The 16,053-nt window shown below is 38.7% G+C and overlaps 1 long non-coding RNA gene across 1 annotated transcript in view; it reads right to left on the bottom strand.

Annotated features, from left to right (window-relative positions):
• Positions 1-10,627, bottom strand: part of LOC133794142 (uncharacterized) — a 36,075-nt gene extending 25,448 nt beyond the window's left edge. Inside the window, exon 1 of the long non-coding RNA XR_009875123.1 lies at positions 10,136-10,627. This is a non-coding gene — a long non-coding RNA (uncharacterized LOC133794142). The remainder of the gene's footprint in view (positions 1-10,135) is intronic.
• Positions 10,628-16,053: the final 5,426 nt, after the last annotated feature.

Here is a 16,053-nt window from a genome sequence, read left to right as displayed (position 1 = left end):
TCATTTTAATCTAACAACCAATCCATAAACACAGAATTAATATATAGAGAAATTATAACCTAATTTTTTTGTATGAAAGCGTACATGATAGTTATAATAGGCATCCGGCTAATTTTTCAGGAAATTGCAAATAATTTACAATGCCAAAATTTGAGTTAAAACATTCTATTTTCTATGTGTTGACCCTCGATTTGGCCAACTGATACGAAGTCAAAACGCTTGACGTGGAAAGAGATGGCGGAATGAATGTAATGACAAAAACAGTAAAGGACACAAGAAATTATAGTGGTTCGGCCCCAAGAACTGGTAATGACCTACGTCCACTTAAGCTATTATTGATATGAGATCTCAAATGAGTGATCAATGAACTAGGGTTCTCTGAGTTTCACAAGCCTGAAAGAGATAAATGGTACAATCGTAATACAATAGCTTTAATTTTCTCGTGAATATGTAATTCTAATTAAGCAAAAGTCAAAAAGTCCCTTCCTTGAGCTATCTTCTCATTATTTATAGGCTCAAGGAAGATTACATGAATTAGTTACAGATATTCTTTCCTAATTAATCGGATATTCAGTAAATCATGGGAGATAATCTCGAATATGACGATGGTCTCTATAAGATTATCTTGAAATATCTGGAATGTACGACCATGCTGGTCGTGATAAAACTCAGCTCCGTGCCTGTAGTGTCTTACTAGTCGATAGTCGAAAAGAACTCTGCCAGGTGTCAGCCACGTGTTAAAAATTGTCTGCCACGTCACCCGTGTCAGTTTTTTGGATAACATTTGCCCCCCAAGTTTATTTATTACGACCAGCAATAAATAAACTTTAAGGGAACGACCCTTCGATTACCCCACTCGATCTGTCAGAGGAGTTCGTGCATCTTCGGGAATAGTAACCTACTCCTGTCCAATCACGGTTTTTCGATTCCCAATTAACCTACTGACGGCTATCACCTTTCCCCATGCTTCGAAAAGAGGAAACTGATGATTACTTCCTCTTTCATGCCACGGACAAAATATATATAGCTTTCTCGTAGTCTTCTTTTTCTTTTTACACAAGTTATATCTCCTTCAAGAAACCCTAAAACCATAACCGCTCATAAAGAGGTTCCAATATAGGAGGTTGCTGTTTCCTGAACCGCTCATAAAGAGGTTCCAATCTGTTCTCAACCCCAGGCAGTGGCCCAATAACTGGCACCGGCACAGAAGGTGCCTCTGCAACACTGGCCACCACAGGCACCTACTGCTGTCTTAGGAGACGAGGCTCCTTTCCCTGTTTTATCACAATAGCCTGCAAATCATTAATCATTTGCTGCCAGTTCGCAGGTGCTGGCTGTGGAACCTGAGATTGGTCATTCACTTGACCTTGACTATTGTCATTATTCTGACCCTGACCATTCTGGCCAGCTGAGGTGCCTGTCTGTTCTGGGTTCATTCTGTCACTGATACCTTACTGAAACAATAATCAATACGACCAGTCAGGTAGTAATAACTAAACCTCTTGCCGCCTTACGGTCCAAGAACAAACAGATAATATTCACATTCCATAGTCATTCAATATCCACAATCAGATACATGTTCATGGCATTCAGCACTCAGCATGTATCACATAATAACTCGTAAACAACCATACTAATAAGCAGGTGCCAGCAATCTCAATACTAATCAGTACACATTTGCTGAAGATATAATATTTCAAGGCACAGGCTCAACATAGTACCCCATGCACATAGGTAAAGCATATATATCACATTTAGACAGTTATACATGTAACCACGTAAATAGTTACCAAGACGTGAGTCGAGCTTGACTTCGGCGATGTGTGTACATACCCAGCCAGTCTACAGGAACCCTAACCTTGGCATTGCTCTGATACCAAGTTGTAACGCCCTGGTTACCCCAGAACAGTTACGGTGAAAGGTGAACCGGAAATTTGACTCGCTACCCGAGTCCTTTGGTTAAAAACGTGATCTAAGTGTTATTATCAGGTTAAGGTGAAAACCAGTAAAAAGGAAAGGGTACATTTCATTAAGTAAATAAACTTCTCATGAGCCTTTTAAAATGTTTACAAGTAGTTTGTAAAACAAAAGAGTTGCTACAGTTCCAAATATACAATCCTCGCCGGCCTAAGCGGCAAAAATAGGGTAAACCCCTAGTCCCTCTGAGAACTCCTTGACTGTGGCGGTCAAGCGGCCCTGTATGTACATCACATCGCCCAAGCTCTCCACTCAGGGTTGGCCAAGTTTTTCCTTTCCTTTACCTGCACCACATAGCACCCATGAGTCAAGGCCCAGCAAGAAAACACAATACAACATGATATAATATCAACAATAATTATAGTAATTCCTTCAGGACTATCAGTCCAACAAATTGGTGACAATAGCCAAAAGTCACAATAATGAGCATCGCTCCCTCTAGCCATGTGACGATAGGGTCACCAGGGCTTAATCGGTTAGTGTTTCATTCATAAGTTTGTTTAGGATAGGTGCAAGGTGATTAGTCACCAACATAACCTTCCTCATGACTCTAGAGTCGAGACTATGGACAACGTCCCTTAGCCTTGTGACAAACAGTCACCGGGGTCATATACCTTGGCTATAATCATCTGGTCATAGACCAGGCAAGTGCTTATAAGTTATTCGACCTTAGGGTCGGTCTAGCATTAATGCCATAGAGCCATTCAATGCATGATTCTCGAATTTAGAGTCGGTCCCTGACTAGTTAGTGTCTTTAACAGGTAATCAGCGTTCACTAGCGTTTAACATGCAATCCATGTCCACATAAATCAACCAACATGCCTCAATATCAAACCATGCATGTCATATACCTATACAGGGTGCAACTGTATTCATACACTGTTTTCTTACCTCTGGTTCGAGTGAGAATAGTTATATGAACGACCCCTGAGAACGATCAACCTTTAAATTCCTCGACGCTCACCTGGTCATAACCAAATTATAGGATTCGTCAATAAAAATTATAACTGAGGGTTCCCAAACCAAATCCCAGCCCCCAAGACCTCAAATACCACCCAACCGGGTACTAGGTCCAACCCCGAGGCCTATGGTTTAAATCCCTAAGCAAAAAATCACATTTTAGCAAAATTGGCCTTAAGGGCCGCGGCCCCCCTCTGCTGCACCGCGGCGCGCCCCCAAATAGAGGGCTCCCCCATCTGCCAGACGCCAAGGGTCGCAGCGCACCCCTGCTGCGCCGCGGCGCCCAGCCTAGTTCAGCAACAAGCCCACGCACGAACCAGATTTTCCCCCTGTGCGTTTTTCTCTCAAACCATCATAAAACCTCCTCCAAACATGTAATTAAACCCCCAAATAACAACCTTAGCTCACTCACATCAAACCCCAATCAACTAACACCAAAACCCCCCTTTGATTCTCATTTCCCACATCAAAAACATGAATTGAAAGCTATAAGCAAAACAGAGCACCAGCTGTAACTAATGCCCAAAACTCACCTTGAGACTAGCTTTAAACCTCCCACACAGGCTAACACAAGTGCTCCAACCTAGCCTTAAGTTCCTCTAGCTTGAATTACCACCAAGAACACAAAACCATCAAAGGAGGAGTGAAGAAGATGAAGCAAGGAGAAGGTACGGGAATGAAGGAAGCAAACCCCTGTTTTTGCTCTGTTTATTCTACAGCTTTCTAAACCACTTAAGTCACATATATCCTCCCAAAAAGACCAAAATACCCTTGTGTCATCCTAAGCCTTTTAAACCAACTCAAGGGCAAAATTGGTGCAATCCACTAAACCCGTTAATTATAATTAACACTTCCCAATTCCCGCTAATCTCAATATCCCTAAACATCAATAATTCATATCCCGTTACCCTAAAATCCCCGGTAACGCTATAACCATAAATAACACCCCGAGCCCCGAGCTCAAACCTGTTATGACCAAATCGTTAATCATGTTTAAAGATCATCTCATGTCGGAATACTCGAGCCAATCCACATTATAATGTGGTCTCACAATATATCATTATCATACAAACAAATATTCAATTATACCCTCAACGGGCCGAATTACCATAATATCCCTGTAAACAAATGTGGACTCACATGCATGCATTTAACATCATATTATAATATAATTATCATAAACATGCATAAACACATTTAATGGCATAATTAAACAGTTATGGCCCTCCCGGCCTTCTAATCCAGCCATTAAACCATAATTGGGAATCCGGGGCATTACATTTTGATTGGGATTTGATGAGGGTGAGCAATGGGTGTTATTTGGGGGTTTAATTGTATGATTGGAGGAGGTTTGGAGTTGATTTGAGAGGCTGGTTTGAGAGGGAAAACGCAGGGTTAAATTTCTGGTGCGTGTGGCCGTATTGCTGGTCTGGGCTGGGCGCCGCGGCGCAGCAGAGGTGCGCCGCGACCCTTGGCGTCTGGCAGAGGGAGAGCCCTCTCTGTTTGAGGGCGTGCCGCGGCGCAGCAGGGGAGGGCCGCGGGCCTTAAGGCCATTTTGACCAAAAACATGTTTTTATCTTGGGGATTCAAGCCATAGGCCTCGGGGTTGAACCTAGTACCCGGTAAAGTAGGGATTGATGTCCCGGAGGCTATATATTGGTGTGGAACTTATGTTGATCACTTTTATTGATGATACCTTATATTTGGTTATGGCTAGGTGACCGCTAAAGGACTAAAAGTTGATCGTTCTCAAGGGTCGTTCTTTAAATCGTTCTAGCTCGACTTTAAGGTAAGAAAACTGCACCCTGTGTATATGTGACATGCATGGCTATTATGACGCATGTTGGTTGATTACTGAGTATGACATGCGTGGTTATTATTGATGCATGTCGGTTGATTATTATGTATGTCATGCAAGGCTATTCTTGATGCATGTTGGTTGACTATTAAACGTGACATGCATGGCTGTTATTGGTGCATGTTGGATTGCTGGATATATTGCATATGATGCATAAGAAACATGTGATTAGGACATGCTTTGTTTACTGGGTGTGATATCGTTCAGAGCTTGAGCCTCTGTGTTAATTCATAATCCTAATTGTACTATTACATGTTAAGTAAGCATGCTGAATACCTTGTTTATGGATATTGTACATGTGATATATGCTTGGTGGCATGGCCTACCTGTGTATGGCGCTAACTTATTAGTCAGAATCGACAATGGTGTCAGATCCGTCTGTGAAGCTATGACTTATTAGTTAAGTTCGCCACGGGCTGAGCACTGGTCGTATTTTACCGACCCAAGGGTCAGAGGTGGCAGTGCGTTGTGAACGCCGGGCCAAATAAAGATTAGATCTAATCGAGTTCGGCATTGAATGACTCATATGGGGTATTAATGCTGGACCGACCGGAAGGTCAATGAGAACTATAAGCGCTTGCCTGGTCTAAGACCAGATGATTTCAGCCAAGGTATATGACCCCGGTGACCGTTTGTCACATGGCTAAGGGACGTTGTCCATAGCTTCGACTCTAGAGTCGTGAGGAAGGATATGTTGGTGACTAATCACCTTGCACCTGTCCTAATCAAACTTAGGAAAGAATCACGTATCGGTTAAGCCCTGGTAACCCTATCATCACATGGCTAGAGGGAGAGATGCTCATTATTGTGACTTTTGGCTATTGTCACCTATTTGCTTGGACTGATAGTCCCGAATGGTTATTATGATCGTTGTTGATATTATATCATGCTTTATTGTGTTTTCTTGCTGGGCTTTGGCTCACGGGTGCTACGTGGTGCAGGTAAAGGCAAGAGGAAGCTGGACCTTCCTTGAGTTGAAGAGCTCAGGTGATGATATGTACATATGCAGCTGCTCGTCCGCCACGGCCGAGGTTTAAAGTGGAACTAGGGTTGAACCCTGTTTTGCCGCTTAGAACGGCCTGTTGTAAATATTTTCTGTAATAAACTCTGAAACTTTATTTTCGGGATCCCAATGTATATATTAAACGTTCTAGTGAAACGTTACATCTTAACCAAAGTTTTTAATCTCTAAACCGCTAATCATACTTAGTTCACGATTTTGGCCAAATGACTCGGCTAATGAGTTTAGCACTGTTTACAAGGCACACTGTAACGGTCCCTAGAGTTTGGGGCGTTACAGGTTTTTCGGTCATTTAGAAGTTACGAGTTAGTTTGATAGTCGAGATCACAAAGTTAGGACGTAAAATCGAAGTAAAGATTCGATTTTTATGCTAGTTGAAAAACTGAGTTTTTGCCGCCCTTAAAGGAGTTGAAAAAACTTTCTTCAAAAACTTTTTATTTTCACTTTTTGATCTATTTTTCAAACTATTCGTGTGAAAAAATTAATTTTTTGTTAGAGTGTTGTTGTATAAAAGTGTGACTTTTGTACACGACCAGCGTTATTCTAACAAATTTTTTAGATTCTTCTTCCTCACCTCCTCATTCTTCTGTTCGCAGATATTAATGCCAGATTTGTGGGGAGGTAAGTGGCCAATCGATGACGATCTTCTCGCACAGCTGCTTAAAGGCGAAGAACAGCAGGCTCATCGCGTTCACGAGATTCCATTTTCAAGAGTTTCTTCTTCCAGACCTCAACCATCACCACCTCAAATGGCCCGCTCTAAATCTCCAGGGAAAAAGAAACCAAACCCTGAAAACAATCTAAGTCCTTCTGCCTAGCCTGATTTGCAGGCTAGGGTTCCCTCAACCAATGGTTGAGAAAACACCGTCCTTGACCCTCGCATTCAAGCTAGGGCTCGCCCTCGACATTCAAACCATCCTGTTGTTGAGGGGTATCTTTCTCCCACCAACCAGGTGACTCCCCGGATGCTTGCCAATTACATTAGGAAGTATCCTCTTACCAGGGTTAATCTCAAGATCCCTACTGCTGACCAGAGAGCTAATCTGCCCGGGGGCGTCTACAGCGCTTGGTCACGATTCCATATAGAGGCTGGGGCTACCTTTCCTCTACATCCCTTTTACCAGGGGGTGGCAAACTACTTCGATGTTGCCCCCTTTCAAATTACCCCAAACGGATATAGAATGCTTGATGCACTCTATATCCTTTATAAACTCAAAAAATGGCCCGAGCCCACTCACCACGAGGTCAATTTTCTTTTTGACCTTAATTTCAACCCTCAACAATACGGGACAGGTTTTTTCCACTTTTATCATCAGGAAACAAATCGCACATTCCTGACTGACACTACCCATTTCTCCAACATGGGGAAATACAATCTGGAGTATTTCCTCACGCCAGACATGACTACAAACAACTTGGCCTTCGCTCGAGGAGGTAAATGTTCTTTTCCACTGGTCGCTACTTTTCTTAACAAGTTCCTTTGCACTTCCCCAAAATTTCTTATGCCTTTCAGGACCATGGCTACGCCCGAACCCAACACCTAACATGGTGTTGAGGTCCAACACACTGGCCAGGATGGCTGACGCTGAAAAAAGCGCTAAGTCTCTGGTCACTAAAGAAAACTTGAGGATGTCTGGCCTTCTGGCTCCTTGTCAGGAAACGGGGGAACCTGCGGTGGCAGACGCCATTGCTGAGGGGCATCCCGAGCAACAACCCCCAGCGTCTCCTCCTCGAAGGAGACCGACTGGGGTTACAATCAGGGAACCAACCGGTGCCCCCCAAGCAAAAAGGCCTGCTGCCCCCCAAGGGAAGGGGAAACAAAAGGCCGCAGAAGTTGTCGTAGACTTGGATGAGTCTTCACACGAAAACGGTACTGTTATTTCGCTTTTAAATAGCTTGCCAATTCCCTGTCACTTATTTGACGGGGACGGAAATTTTACGTATACTCCAAATCTAGGGCTAGACTTCTTCGTGCCAGAGAGTGAATGTATGAATAGTAGAGTCAGTAGTGTAGCGACAAGTGCTAGTAGCTCGAGTATTAAACTGTGTAATTTTTCTCACTTCTTTACTGATGCACCATCATTTGTTATCTAGTTTTGTCTCACTTTTTGCATGCTTATCTTTTTCTGCAGAAATGGCCTCCCCCAATGTCTTTGACCTATACCAGACTCAGGAGGAGGAGGTTCCCCTGGTCCGTCGGAGAAATCGGCCAGGAGACAAGACGACGAGTCTAGCCAAGCACCTTCGGCCAAGAAGGGTCGAAAAGCTGAATCTCAAAAGGATGGGCCCTCTGGCCATCCTTCTGCTCAAACATTCGCTCCTGCTAAAATGGAGGCTCCGCCTGTTGCCAAGAATCCTTCGCCTGCAGCCCCAAAAGAACAGTCCTAGCAAGCCGAACTTCTTGGGGCCAAACTCTCAAACCGCGCCCAGCGATCAGCAAAGGATCGCCTTAGCCATATCCTGAAGCATGATCGTTGCAGGGAGGTAATGGCTGAGGCTGAGAACATGGGGGTCGACCAAATCCTCAACAGGGCTCTTAACGAAGTAGCCAGCGTAAGCACTCTTTCCCTCTTTAGTTTTTATATTTCTTTCTTGTAATATATTCTAACTTTTATCCTTTGATTGTAGGCCATGCTGGCTATAACTGCTGCTCGTACTCGCGCTAGTGCTAGCATCGAGCAGTCTCGGGAAAAGGCCATCAAGGAGTTTCAGGCTGTAGAAGCCAGGCATGCTGGCGAGTTGGAGGTGGTCACCCAATAGAAGGATGCTTTGGTGGCAAAACTAGCGGAGAATGAAGCTTCTCAGGCAGCTTTGAAGAAGCAGAGGGACGATTACCAGGATTCCACTCGAGTCCAATATCGTAAAGTCAAAAGACTTAAGGAGGAGCACCTCGCTAAGGACAAGACCATTGCTATTCTTGAGAGCCAAGTGGAACAGCATAAGCTTACCAACGCCAAGGATCTGGAGAGGTACAAGAACGTGACACTTCAGTGTTTCTATGATTTTTGGAAACACAACCAAGGTGCCTATTTTAGTTAGCTTCCAGAAGACGCCAGGAAGGCCGAGCTAGCGCGTTGTGCTGCTCGGTTAGCTGCTGAAGAAGAAAGAGCCAGGGTCCCTGCTTCCCCAAGTGTTCAGCCAGCCGCCGAATTAGAGGGAGGAGAAGCTGGAGGAGATGCATCTGACCAAACTGCTTCAACAGATCCTCCTGCCCCCCAGGCTCCTTAAAGTTTTTTGTTCTTTTTTATCTCCATCATACGACCTACGGGTCGTATTGTAAAGACAATTTGTTTTTGTTACTGCAAGGGCAGTATACTTTCCTTTTATTTGAACAATTACATACGAGCAGTATTGCTCGCAGTGTAAAAAGATTCCTTTGATATTATAATATTTCTGCTTATTATAACATCTGTTCGCATGACCGAACTTAGCATAGTACTTTGGCTTGATTTATCAAAATATAAAATTTGAAAAATACTCTAAGTGTCGTAGCATGCTTTCAAGCATGCGTGCAAGTGACGATTTGAATTATGATTTCGCCACCATAAATTATTCAAAACTTTTATAACTATTATGTATCTCATCATAGAGAAAAAATTTGGTTCTAATTTCTCTAAGTACCGACAATAAAAAACACCTCTTTCGGTATTTGAAAAAAGTATAATCCAATTTTTTTATATATATATATGATAGTGATAACACATAGAAAAAGAGGAGGGGGTTCAAAAGAGAGATCAAACCACCAATGGTTCAAAGGGAACAAGTTCAAAACCCTTGCAAGGCTAAGAGCTCAGAGTTCTATAGCACTTGAGGTAGTAGTTTCTTTCTTTCTTAAATATAAATAATAATAATTAATAAAGAAATAAAAAAAATTTGTAATGCGGAAAGGATTGGTAGCTAGCCAGAGTTACATTAAACAAAATCATTTTATCAAATAGTAATAATACACATAAAGAGCAACTTGACAAATACGTGTCTGTTTGCAGTCACATCACTGATGTACTACGGATAAATACAGAGTAACGGTAATTAAAGTACAATATTGAAAGAGGAACGGCATGAGAACACAACAAGTATTAGTCTTCAAGCTTAGTGTTGAGACAGAAGAACAACGCTTTTGCCAACATTGACGCCACTGAAGAGGCCAACCAGAGACTCTGGGCCACTTTCCAGACCGTGAGTTATGTGCTCCACGTAGTTTATCTTCCCTTCTCTGACGTAAGGTGGCACAGTTTCTAAGAACGTGGGGTACCGATGGAAGTGGTCAAAGACGAAGTGGTCAAAGAACTCGATTGTATATGAGATGTATCAGATTGCACCTTGGAGACAAGTTTCCACCGTTGATCATGATCATGATCTTGATCATATGCACCACCTCATCGACGGCTGGGAGTGAAAACGGAAGCAACAGACTGAGCTAATCCGACCACTATCCCCACCTTCACTTGGCCTCTCTTTGGGATCGGACGGCTAGGATATCTTGGAGACAAGTTTCCACCGTTGATCATGCTCGAACTCCTTGTGTAGCTTTCCATCTCTTCTTCTTGATCTAGAGCTTGTTTGTGAGACTGAGACTTGAAAAAATTAAGACTTGATTTTGGGGATCGTCAGTTGAGTTGAGTTGATTAACACAATGGTCGAGTCGAGCTTTCTTATATAGGCTTCAGGTTTACAAAATTGCCCTTCTATTTTGGCCATAATTGACCATTTTGACCTTGTTCCAGGTGCAATGCAATTAGATATTTTAGTGTAAAGTTAGGTAAGAACATTATAGATGATTCTAATTTTAATATATTTGTTATATCGAAGTGAGTGATCATAATTTATGTTGAAAATTATTATATATATATATGTTTTTAATTTTTTAATGCCTCAAGAAAGACTCAAGTTGCATTTGGCTCACGTGGGTTTTTAAACTTGTATAGGTTAAATGAATTTTCATTATGTGAATATGGGGGTCTACATTGTCATAATTAATGTTTAATATAATACCAAGTTGTATTTGGCTCACGTGGATTTTTAACTTTACTTAGATTTTAAACGAGCAAGGAATCCATGAGGCCCTGTCTAATCACTGTCTACTCTTTCTCTCTCACTTTGATAATAAATACATAAATATCTTTAATTAGAGTATTTATTTTTCAAACAAAATAATAGAGTGAAGAGGATATACGAATATCCGATCTTATAATATCTAATAAATCTATAGATAAGTTGAAGCACATTAATAACAGGCGTGAGAAGACTTTATTTTTTTCATAAAATTGTCCCATTTTTAAACTGTCTTTTGATTATATAAACAAACAATGACAGAGCCCATCATTATGGTAGTTGTCGATCTAACTAAAATAAAATCATTGACTCAGTCCCTCTTGTGCTCTAAAAACAAATAAAATTAATAATAACAACGATATTTTTGTCCAATGAATAATTGCGTTCAATGAATTGAGACCATTTAATATGTCACTTGAGTAGTAGTGTATGTTTTTCAAATATGAGATTGCATTATTAGTTTTGCTTTGACTTTGCCCTTTGATATATACATTTGAATTTAGGTTATCTTTTATTTATTTTTTATAGTTGTTTTACATTTTAATTTAGTTTTGATATTTTTTTGTAAATGGTCTTTGACAATCCAGATAATTAGTCGATTTTTTTTAGATAATTGGTCGAAATTTTAAACAGATATCATTTTACAAAAAATTATCAAAATATCATACTGCAAAATGTCTTAAAAAATAATACTATTTTGAACCATTACTCTTGAATTAATTAATGATATATTACATGAACCATTCATTGAACGACATTCCCAATCGGGACAAAAATAAAACATTAAAATAATTATTTCAAAACATGTTTACATGTTCATCTCATAGTTCCAACTTTTACACTCTTTTCTCACTAACCTATTATCGTAATTGTGTTTTGGTAAGTGGTACATTATTCAAACAAAAACAAAGAAAAACACAATGCTACACATAAATCAAGCAATAAAAATAAATAAATAAAATCATTGATTCGGTTCCTCTTGTGCTCTAAAATAAAAACAAATAAAATTAAGAGTTTATACTTTTTTAACCTGGTGTTTTGTCACATTACTTGTTTGGACCCTGTGTTTTGACAATTTTTTTTTGGACCTTATGTTTTGTAAAATGGTTAAAATAGAACATTAAACTTAATTTTGATGAAGAAAAAATTAAATATAACAACACAAATTTTAAGCAGAATGATTTTATTTTTTTCTGGATTGTTAGTTTGGTATATTATTTGTGATTTTAGTTGAGAAAATTTTTATCAAAATCGGGTAGACAGGCTTCAAAATTCATGTTTAGAAATTATAATATATAGAATGATGTGGTTTTTATATAAAAATTAGAGACATGTATGACTTTTATTCTTCAAAATTATGAATTGTACCTTACATAAAAAGGAGTGTTCGATGTAGGGCTGTGCAAACAATTTTGCAACCCACCCAACCTGAATAAACAGCTCAAACCAACCTGAAAAAACCGATAAAAAATGCAACTCGAAAAACCCGTCCTTCATTTCAAACCGCCCAATTATTATATTGGGCGGGTTGAAATTTTTGGCAATCTGCCCAATGTAACCCGACCCGCCCAATTAAGGATTTGCCTACTTTTTTTTTTTAAAATTTGTATTTATTTAATTATTAATTTTATATAAAACTAAATTCAAATTATTTTAGTTACAAATTGTTATCCCCGTTTCCTTCCGGGCAACCGGGTCCACACTTCAAGCCCGCGGGGCGCCCGAGTGAGTTTAGGCCCAGACCGGGCCCGTTTGGCAAAGAGAAATAGACGTTGGCAGCCCAAGTCTAGATGAGGCCCAAAGGGCATTCGGGGAGTGTCGTCCGGGACGGTCATACGAGAGATGGTATGAGCGTGGCTTTCCGGGTGGGAGTCGGGATCGCAGTGGATGATCCCGGAGCCTGGTAAACGGTCCGGGACCCTGGTAAATGATCCAAACCCTTGGTAAACGGTACAGGACCTCGACAAACAAAGGTGGACGTGGGTAAACGAACCCGGGTCGGTTGTCCGAGGTTGGCAAGGTAAAGCGTCTGTGACCCTGACTTCGTCCCATGAAGCGTGGGGGTTGTCCCCACGCTTCACCTATAGAAAAGGCTACCTCGGGATTGTACGTCGTTAGTTCAGACCTGCGCCGCCACTGCTCTGACCGATCTTGTCCCCTGAATCTGCCTCGTAACCCGAGATGCCCAAACCAAAGCTCCAATTTGTCGCATGACATATGTGGTTTGGGCTGGCCCAGTGGGCTCAGATTAGTATATTTTCTATGTTTTAATCTTTTGTATTGGGCTTCCATTAGAGAAGTCAGCGGTAGTTACACCTTTATTGGGCCCGGGTCAGCCCGGCCCAAGCCTAGTGCACTCGTAATATAAATACAGGTAGTAGGGCATTGAGGAAGGGGGATCTCTGGCTTGTAAACAGTTACTCTGCTGAAACTTGTAGAAAACTCCATTGCTATAGATTCTCTAAGCTCTAATACAATTGTCTCATGGACTAAGGCTCATTGACGCCCCAACTACGTAAAAACATTGTCTTTATTCCATAAATCTTTTATTCTAAGCTCTCTAATATTCTATTATTAAGGATTCCGAAAAACTCGGTAAATACAAATACAAACTAAAAATAAAGAAAATAATAAAAAATATTAGTGAAAAAATGACTATTTTAGAAAAAAAATAAAAAAAGTTTTGGTGGTTTGGGCGAGTGGTCGGGTTGAGATTCAATTTTTTTTAATTTGGTAGGTTACGGGTTGGAAAATACCAACTCGATTATAAGTTTAAATTTGTCAAAAATTTACCTAATCCGTCCAAACCAAGCAATGAATCTTCCTTGTTCGAAGGATAAAAATGACGTGTTATAAAGTTTGTTCTCTAATCCGTTTTACATGATATAAAATAACGTATAATTGTGTTCTTATTAATTATTAATAAATAAAAAATTAATTAGTTTTCGTTGTCAGTCTAACTATGGTTAGTTATATGGGAGGGACAGGTGTGAACGAATCAGATGAAAAGTTGGATTGGTCTCTAATTTCTTGGGGTTGACGCATACCATAATAGTGTTGACCTAGCTGTCTTTGTCTAGTAGTACCCTCATTAGATCACAAACCAACCTCTTTATATATTTCTCTCGTTCATATCAAGAATCATCTTCTTTATTATAATAGGAACACAACTCAAAAAAAAGAAAAATTATTGCTATTTATATTACTATGAAAGAAAGTTATAAATATTTTTGAATATTTCTTTTTAAGTTTTCTTTAAAAAAAATGTAGATTTATATTAGGGCTATTAGATCGATATAGTTTTGTTAGGTTTCTATTTGGGCAGTGAGAGACCGTCCTGAAAGGAAAATAATCATTTTTTGTAAAAGTAATTGTTGAAAATGATTTATTTTTGTGGAGTAATTTTGTATGTTGATTTAGTTTTGATAATTTTTTATAAAATTATTTCTGTTTAAAATTTTGACTAATTTTTTGAATTTTTCAATTATCTGTTTCGAATGTTAAAGATCATTTTACAAAAAATTATCAAACATAAATTAACGTACAAAACAATTTAAAAAAATAGATCATTTTAATGAGGGTCTCCTTTTGTAATATTATCTACCAACATATATAACTTAACTATTGTAATTATGTATCTCTATCCAATTTTAATGTTTTATTATAATTAATTATAGATTTGCCTATATCTTAAACAACTCATATTATGTTACAAAGCTTTTATGTATATAACACTATATTTGATTATATGTATTTATTATAAAATTTTATTTTGCAAGGATCGTCAAAATATGAATAAAATTTATGAAAAGACTTAGATAAAAGTTATAATTTTAAGAAAAAAATATGAATAAAAATAAATATTTTAAGTTCATCATCACATGCTCAAAGTGACCATGAGAAACTTGCAGTCATGGTCATATTTATGGGTGTCCACCATTAGTACTCACAAAATTAAAAATTAAAGTGGCTTAAACAAATCAACCAGTCTTTATTAGTATATATTAATTAAATATAATTTAACTAGATCTTTTATTATATTATTCTTTCTTGCTTTTAAAAGGGGTCCGCACACTAGTAACTTTTCTTTTTATGATTCACAATTTTCTTAATTAAAGGTGCACTAGTTGTATAGCCATATGTTTAAATCACGTAATTTCTCTATTTAACTTTTATAACATATCAAATGAAGATTTACTTTTTAAAATTGCTTATAATAAACGAGGGGTTTCTCTTATAGGGGCTTCACTTTAAGCCCTACGGGTAAGGTTTTCAGTGTTTATAATTTGCGAACTGTTTTCGGCGCGATTTTTTTTATGACTGTGTATATTGTAGCTATTTAGAACATCCTGTAAATTTTCAGAAAATTTCGAATAGTTTACAGTACCGAAAACTAGGTTCAAACATGTTGTTGCACTCGTGACTAATTTTTTTTATGCGTGTGAAAAACAACATGTTTGAACTTAGTTTTTCGGTATTGTAAACTATTCGAAATTTTCTAAAAATTTACAGATGCTCTAAATAGCTACAATATACACGGTCATAAAAAAAAGTCGCGCCAAAAACTGTTCACGGGTCGAGAAACACTGAGAGTCCTACCAATAAAGCTTAAAGTGAAGCTCCTTTAAAAAAAATTGTCCCAACAAATGAAAATTCAAATATAGTCTATTGTTGAAGACAGCCATATAAAAAGAAATTAATTTTAATTAAAAAAATAATTAATGTATCTTTCATATGACAAGAAATGTGTGGAGATGAGAATATATTAAGACTAAATTATTGCCGGTGGTGTAATTAATTTAAAAATATTGAATCAAAATATTTAATTTAATTTGATTAGATTAGTTTAGTTTAGTTGAAAACGAACAATAATTGGAGACAAAGAAAACCGTCAAGACAATGAATTTGGTTCATGTATTCACCAAAATATCTATCTAGGAACATTTTTGGTTGAATCAAATATAAGATTTTGTTTAGAAAAATATTTTAAATTCTGTATTTGTGTGTCTTATAAAGTTGGATATTATGTTGGTAGCTAGGGCCGGCTATGTGTTAGGCTGCTAGCAGCCTCTAATTTTGGATATGATCCAAACACACGTCACAGCCCCAAAATTCGTGACATTAGATTCTCATGTATTGTATTCTACGTTTTCTTTGATTTTTTTTTAATAGTAGTTTCCAAAGA

Source organism: Humulus lupulus, chromosome 8 (assembly GCF_963169125.1).
Source record: "Humulus lupulus chromosome 8, drHumLupu1.1, whole genome shotgun sequence".
Lineage (NCBI taxonomy): Eukaryota > Viridiplantae > Streptophyta > Magnoliopsida > Rosales > Cannabaceae > Humulus > Humulus lupulus.
This window is presented reverse-complemented; position numbering and strand designations above follow the sequence as displayed.